Below are 7,633 nucleotides of genomic sequence, written 5' to 3' on the forward strand. Positions count from 1 at the left end.
ATATTCATCTTGTATGCCTTCATCATGAGGAAAAGACTTTCATCGTGAAGACAAAACTCCATGTAATAGCTTATACTGAAAACAAATGGTTAATTATATTTTTGAGGATCTTTGGAAGAGGAAGGACCCCAACAGAGGGCAACCATCGAACAAACAGTGACGAGCCGACAACTAATAGGCAGCACGGAAGTCAGACATCGGGTGGCTAGCACTATCGGAATCGCGTCACTCGACAAATATTTTATCGGCAAAAGGTTCTTTGCCGAGTACTTTTTTCGGACACTCGGCAAAGACTTTGCCGAGTGTTGAAAAGCATTCGGCAAAGAAAAACACTCGGCAAATTAAGAATCGAAAAAATAAAAAAAATAGCAAAACATTTTTTAAAATTATAGGAACAACTCTCCAACCCCTAACTATTACCTTATCTATTGCCCTATCATTGTTCACTGTTATTTTGAATCAAAGTTATATGTTTTGTGAATGGTGAGATAGTGTCGAAAAGCACTCGGCAAATTAACAATGAAAAAAATTAAAAAAATAGCAATTTTTTTTAAAAAATTTTTAGGAACAACTCACCAACCCAACCTATTACCCTATCATTTTGAATCAAAGTTATATGTTTTGTGAATGGTGAGATTCGAACTCGCAACCTCTCTCTCGCATACCCTACTATACCACTACACTACTACACCAATTATATTTATATTATGTTTTCATTCCCCATGTATTATAACAAACCGAGAGTAATTTGATTATTTAAGGCACTAATGAGTTCATTTGAATATGTGACCAACTATAAAGTTGCATAATTTTTTGAGATGTACAAGCTTTATTTTAATAGTTTCTACATTCGAGTCCGTTTACAAAATTTGAATTTTAAATTTGAAAACTTCACATGAATTTTTCAATGATAAGATAATTTCAAATCAAAAAGTTGTCGAGTATAAAGTTTCATTACATTTCAAGACCTACAACTTTCATGTTGGTGGTTTTTTTCTTTCGAGGTCGTTTTCAAATTTCAAAATTTAAATTTTTTAAATTTAGACGTAGTTTTCGTTGATAATATGACTTCAAATGAAAAAGTTGTCAACTACAAACTTCTATAACTTCTCAAGATCTACAAAGTTTATTTTGGTTGTTTGGTCATTTGTTCATCTCACATGATGGTTCTAACAATATGCACAAATTCTATACATGTCTCTCGTAGTTTTATAAACTACGAGAGAGATATAGGTTTTATGAACAAATTTATTTTGTCATATGAAGAAATGTTCAATACATAAATTGTACATCATGATGAGTTATACAAATTTGTAGTTGAAAACTTTTCCATTTGAATTAATTTACTGCTTTAAAATGTGATCTTTAAATTGTCTTTGCCTAGTGTCGAAAAAAACAATCGGCAAAGAAATTCTTCGCTGAGTGTTTTCTTTTACCGAGGGTTTTTTGCGTGGCACTCGGCAAAGAGCTCTTTACCGAGTGCCCGACAAAAAACACTCGGCTAAGAACTTGGCACTCGGTAAAGAGCCAAATTCCGATAGTGTAAAGTTAATATATAGACAAGGACGAGACTAGTGTTGTGGTGCACATATGTCACATGAGGATATTTAATCTTTTGCCATTCTACAAATGACAATAAATCATCAACCATTAGAAGTCGAGTCACTGACATTTTATGTGACATCCATCTCGTAAATATTCACTCTGTTTCTTTTTAGTTGTCGTTGAATAGTTCAATTTTGCACTATCCAGCAACAACTAAAAAGAAACAGAGTGAGTATAATAAAAGATTAGATTATACGATGCAGAGTGAGATATTCAGACTGATCTAAAAACTGCTGCTACAACTCTTTGAATCCGCCACCGATCGTCACACCAGTGTCTTTTGCTATATATAGACCGTGAGCTCTCACTCGGAGCTGAGCGTTGATTGACTCATACAGGTTGAATCGACTTTGCACGTGTCCCATCGACGAATTTCCTAATCAGTTTTGATTATTGCACATGCATGATAGTGCCTCTTACTTCCTATTCCCGTCACGAATTGTTTGATTTTTTTTGACTTGATGGCATACGTTCTCGACGTATCAAAATATTTGTAAACACTAATGGACAAAGATGTTTCGAACGACCCCTAACATTAATATGGTGAGTTAGAACCGAACTAACGCAAGCATCAATATCCATTTTAAGTGTCAATGCTAAAGCCATAGACGAAGTATTAGTACCGGTTAGTGACTCCAATTGATGCTGATGTCCCTTATTTAACATTAGTTGGAGCCATCAACTGATACTCATCTCTCGACCACATATTAATATTGGTTGGTGGCTTCAAACGGTACTAAAGACTTTAGTATCAGTTGGTATCACCAACACGTATTAAAGATGGAAGAACATGGTTGGTGACAAAAATCGATACAAAAGGCCCTTTATCAGAGGTAAATTGAGAGAAAAGCATCTCCTTAGTCATAAAATATAACTGATAGCGTAGTGGCAAGAAGGAAACACACGGGACTAAAGGTCTTGGATTTGAACCCTAGCATCGCACGCACACATATTTCACACGGAAAACGTGTGACTTATGATGTGACGTGCACATGTGTTTGAGACCATAAACTATTTTTATTTTTTGACACTTCTAGACTCTTTAGTACCAGTTGGAGCCATCAACCGATACTAACGGGTTACTAGTACTAGGCCATGCAATCGGAGCTAAAGGACAAGGTCTTTAGTCCCGGTTGCATAGTATTTTGTGAATCTCGTACTATATTCGGTCCGCAATCGATAATAAAGGTTTTTCCGCTATAGTGAAAGAGATTAACCTCTGGTTTTAAGAAAGCACTGCATTGGATATCGGCCTAGGGTTACCAGTCTAACATAAGCAAACCCTGACAAGGCCTAAACAAAAACTAAGCAAACCACTACAAGGCCACCAAACCACAAGAACATTGAATAGAACTACAAAGGGCATTAAATATCTCCGACATTTGATAGCTCCACCAAGTATAGGCTTGAAGGACTTCATCCAAATTAGCTTGTCTTCCTTCATTCTAAAAAATCACTACCGGTCTACCATCTTTAGTATAATGTTCCACGTATGCAGTAAAGTCAATGCAACATATATCTAAGTCGGCGCCCTTAGAAATCTTTTCTCATTTGCCTTCGTGTTTCTAGTAGTCTAAATGGCCCAACTAAAACCTGCAAAGACAAAATAAGCAATTTAACTGGTGAAGGCCCTTGCCCTATAGCCCCACACCAGAAAAATGATCAACTAGTCTTGGACACGTATCAAGGTTAAACACCACCTTAATAATGCCCCAACTTAGTTTAGCCAGTAAACACCCAAAGAAGGTGATTCATCGATTCTGGCCCCCCACGAACACAACATCTGTCACTAACTTTCCACCCATTTTGATGATCCCAGCCAGCCTACTCATAACCCCCATCAGATATAAACCTATAAAGAGATTTATTAGAGAAGTGGCTTTTATTTTCCAAGCCCCAAAACATAATACCTATAGAATCCATCTCCAAATAAACCACATTCAAATCCTCTAGCATCTCCTTCCATAACTCAAACTCTCTCAAGGAGAGGGCTCTTCAAAGTCTACATGCCATTCTCCTTGTCCCCAAAAAAATTATCCAGTGTACAATCAATGCCTCTGACTAACATGTACAACTCTTAATCAGATATCCTTAGGGGAAGATTGTGAAAGCATCGATCTTTCCAAAACTGATAGCTAAAACCAACTTCAACTTTGAAAATAGCACCCCACTTGAAAAGTTGTTTCACTTCAAGTAGACCCTACCAAAACTGAGAACTCCCCTTAACTGAAGATGCAAATAAATGACATCCTTCCATGTACTTCCTGATAATTATTTCAATCCACTTAACAAATAACTATTATTCATAATTCTTATACTGATAGTCCAAACTCCCTTAATTCTTGGGCCTCCTCGCCATTTCCCACTTAGCCATGTGGTAAATCCACATAACAAATAGGATATTATTCATAGTTCTTGTATTGATAGCCCAAACTCCCTTGATCCTTGGGTCGCCTCACTATTTCCCACTTAGATATGTGGTATATAAATTTCTCCTTGGTCCTCTACCATAGAAAATTGGCTCTTCTACTACACATCTTCTTGTGTACTTCACTTGAATCTAATAAAAGCCCATATATTATAAGGGTATGATCCTCAAACAAGAGTTGGTTAAAATTTGTCTCCCACCAGAGGTTAGGTATTTCCCTTTCCAACAGTCCAACCTATTTTCCATTTTCTGTATGATAGATTAAAAGCACCAATGCCTTAAGTGCCTATCACTAATTGGTATCCTCAAATATTTCCAACGAGGACATCACTACCAGCAAGGAACCACTCAAGGATGTGTACAAGGTGCTGGACAAGGGGCAGGACAAGCACAATAAACTAGAGTCCTACTTAGAGATGATTTCGAGTCCACATCGGTGTCTAGGACCAGTTCGACCTCAAATTGAGCCCCCCACATTGTATACAAACTTGGATTTGGAGATTCTTTATATGGATGGAAATCCCATATAAAAATCTAACAACATGATATTTCCAATGGTTCTGGAGTCACTTTCAAATTCGACCGGAGTCAGCAGGAATCTTCCAAACAAGTCAGATATCATAATTTTTTTGGTGCTACGCCACCATATGGACTCATTGCGACTTCTATTGAGTTGGATCTATTAGGAACACGTCTTTAGGGTTACCCATGCCTTAAAACTCTACAAATACTCAGCAAACACAATGTGTTAGACTTGGGTTTTGCTTAGATTATTTTGTTTCATATTATTTTGCCATTTAATCAGTTTGTATAACCCTAAGTTGAAGATACATCTATGAGATTGGGTTCTTCTCTATTCTTGCTTGTGTTTCTCATTTGCATTGGCAAGAACTAGCCTTCTTAGCGAGGCTAATTCGTGTTTACATGAGTTAGTAACCAATGGAGTATTGGTGTAGTGATTACGAGAGTTTCTTGCATCACTAGGAAATTTCAGATCATCAACATCAAGATCTCCACCCTAAACGACTTATCGGAAAATTGGCCCCCCCCTACTCTATCAATTTCATAGAAACTTTTGTAACATTATGATTTTTGGGATATAAAAATTTCTTTGATCAACACTCAAATTCATGTGTTACTTTCTCTTTTATTTTCCTCTCTTATCTTTTTTCTTTAGAGGGATAGTTATTTTGGAGAGGTTTTGGTGATATAGGTGTTAATTTGTCAAAACAAAACATGCTAGAGCATCTATTTTCATTTGTCAAAATGTCTTGGTGTGCATTTATTCAAAATTGTAAAACATATTCGAGTTTGAATTAAAAAAAACAAAGAAAACTAAATTTAGAATAAAAAATTAAAAAGAAAAGGCAAAACCTTCACCCTCCCCCCTAGTCTTTTGGCGCACTTCCTCGCCCAACCCACCTCGCCTGTGCCCGCGCCAGGCACGCCTTGCCCCCATTCTCTCGCTGCCATGTGGACCCCGCATGTTGGCACCATCGTTTGTATTCTCGCACTGTCTCTCACTAATTCACAGGGCCCACATATCAATGCCATCACCCACACTCACGCCCATGTGTCGCTAATCGCTACCTGCCTAGCCCCACTAGTTAGCCCTGCCTTTCCCTTTTCGTTGTCGTTCTAGGCTCACTTTTTGGCACCATCGGTTTCCATCGCTCCTAGTCACTGGCACGTTGAACCCCATGTCAGCTCCTTCGCCCCAATCGTCGTCCACCCCACGCTCGCAGCCGCCTCCCCACATCCATGTCTCCATCTCCCCCACGTTGCTCGGTATTCAAAAGGGAGACACTGAGCCTCGCACGTTCCCCCACTCCCCAAACGTACAATTACTCATCCATTTCCCCTACCCGCACACCACGCAGCGCCATTGCCATGCTCACGATCCATCGTCATCACCGCACTATCGTCATCCCTCTCACCTCGGTAAGCTTTGTCGGGCATAGGAAGCCATAGACACGTGATCGTTCCCTCTTCACCTCACTGTCTCGCCTTGCCTCCGTTCAACCCCCTTTCCCCTGTGCTAAACCGGAGTTGTCGTCACCATCCCAAGCTATGGTCGCATTCCTGTCATTGAGGAGTGGCCTTCGAGTTGCACCTTGAGGTAAGAAAGCACACCCGCTCCTCCCGTTCACTAATTTACACCCCCCTGTGCCCAATTTATCGCAAGAGTCGTGCTCCACGTGACCACTGCACCCTCACCGTCGTGCACCCACGTCGACCTCATGGCTGCGACATAGCCTACTCCTATCGAATCGACTACACCACACTAGACTTGTCCCACCTAACCCCGGCCACACCTGACCCCTCTTGCAACCCCGATTACTCGCTAAAGCTATTTTCACCCTGATAGAGCTGCCATGCCATCATCCACACGATCTCGGGCACCCCGCCATGACTGGGACCCTCACCGTCGAGCTCCTCGGACCACCCTCCACCTCCCTAGCCCACCTTACATGCGTCAAACTCTCTGGAACACCCACATGCCTCAACTCCGGTGAGCCATCACCATGCTCCGAGGGCATTGCCTCCTCAGTTGACCAAAGACGGAGGCTGAACTCGGTCACCTGATCTCCATCGCCCATCTCAAATCCTAAGGCCTAGATTTAAATAATTTGGATCAAATCTCAACCAATTGTCCCATATCCCAATCACATGATACCCCTTCACCGGATTCATTAAATTTGAGTCACAGATCTCCCATCCAATGGCCCCAATCACCGAGCACCCCTTCGCCCGTGCATTATAATCTTGACTGTCGATGTGATGATCCATGGTGTTTGATACCCCATTGGACGGGAGAATTTATTAAAGAGCCTTGGGGCTTTAAGGAAATTAACCCACCATCCCCCAACTTGCACCAAAGCCCCTAGAATCTTTTATATAGGTCCTCAGACTTTGTAGATTAGCCCAAAATTTATATTTAATTGTGTTTTAGCCCTAAAAACTTAGAAATTGAATAACTTTTGCATATGAAGCCCAAATTGAGTGACTCAAGTTGCATTATCTTCATGATAGAATTATATAGATGTTAGTATTGTTATTTTATCATGTCTCATGTTTGAAGTAAATAGATTAAGGTTGCTTTAACTAAAGTAGTTAGAACTAGTTTTTAATGGAGTTTATATCAGGGATTTGAACATGTCATATTGAAAATAATGTAAATGAATACAAGGCCAACCTAGATGCCAATATTTGATTAAGTAATATAGATCCTTGAAAACTTTGGTTTTGATAATAATAACTGCATATTAACTCCACTCTTGATAATTTTTGAGTTGTAGGCCGATAATAATGTGTAGAATCATTAAATGATTAATTAAATGTTAAAGTAGTCATAATATGCCCTCTAGGTACGATAAACTTAACTCAAACAAATGTAAGGTTTACTTGTAAAAATGAAATTAGAGCCTAGGTTTTATTTTTTGTTCATAATCAACAAACCAAAAAGCAAGTATGTGCATTAAATCACCCAAAGCCTGTTAAAATCCACAATTATTGTAGGACCTTTTACTAAACATGAATTTCTTTGTTGCATATTCTTGATGTACTATTTTTACTATCTTCAAGTGTATTCAATACATG

The sequence above is a fragment of the Zea mays genome, chromosome 1 (assembly GCF_902167145.1).
Source record: "Zea mays cultivar B73 chromosome 1, Zm-B73-REFERENCE-NAM-5.0, whole genome shotgun sequence".
Taxonomy (NCBI): domain Eukaryota; kingdom Viridiplantae; phylum Streptophyta; class Magnoliopsida; order Poales; family Poaceae; genus Zea; species Zea mays.